Source organism: Arvicanthis niloticus, chromosome 8 (assembly GCF_011762505.2).
Source record: "Arvicanthis niloticus isolate mArvNil1 chromosome 8, mArvNil1.pat.X, whole genome shotgun sequence".
Classification (NCBI taxonomy): Eukaryota; Metazoa; Chordata; class Mammalia; order Rodentia; family Muridae; genus Arvicanthis; species Arvicanthis niloticus.
Genome location: NC_047665.1, coordinates 71,710,014 through 71,710,964, shown reverse-complemented (window position 1 = coordinate 71,710,964; position 951 = coordinate 71,710,014).

Sequence of the window (951 nt, the reverse complement as noted above, 5' to 3'; positions counted from 1 at the left end):
CCCTGGGTCTGTCTTCCATGTCAATCATCCTATCACCGTGGATGTGTTTCACGTGAACATTAATTTTGGACGTTGAAAAGCAAAAACATTAAGCATTTCAGGGATTTTTTTGGGGGGGTGCTTTGTTTTGATGTTTGTTTTTTGTTTTATTTTTCCTTCCCTGGGTGACAGTAAGAATACAGTGCACAAAACCACGCCTGTCAGAGACTGGGACACCTGACTACCTGATACTCCAAAGCATTTCCTCTATGTTGCTTCTAAACTCCAGACATTTGAAGCGTGTGTTCTCAGGGGTCCAGTGTTATTTGTAATTATTTATAACTCAAGATCTTTCCAGTATCCACAACACTATGCATGATAAAATGTTGATTTAAAGGAAGAATATTTTAAAAGACTATTTGTGAAAGGCTCCAGGGAGAATTCAGGAAAGACTCCCTTTAAGGCCTGGATGTAGCTCAGTAGTAGGACCTGAAAGATCACAGGGATGGGGGTGAAGAATGACTGGACACAGGTGAGGGATTTCCAGCACACCACTCAAAGGGAGCAGAAACGAACAATAAGGAGACAAAATGAACGATCCCAATATCCTGTGATCCTTTGATCTGTTCCATGATTCACTGTGAATGTTTCACTAAGCAGGGCTCTGTTTCCATTTAGGTCTAGTGTAAATATCAATCTTATGAATCCCAAACTTTGTAAGATTACACAGCTTATTAATCAATAGATTTATGCACCTAGAGGTATCCTCAACTCAAAATAAGAAACAAATCTACACATAACCTAAGAAAGAAGTTACTTTTTTTTTCATGAAATTTTAAGTTAGGAAACCTTGATTAGGCATTAGTACTGCAAACTACCAGAGAAATATAGCTTATGTTATTTCCACTGGGTTTCTATAGCAACAGTCCTTTTGAAACATTCTACATGTACAGAATTTGAGACATCATTATA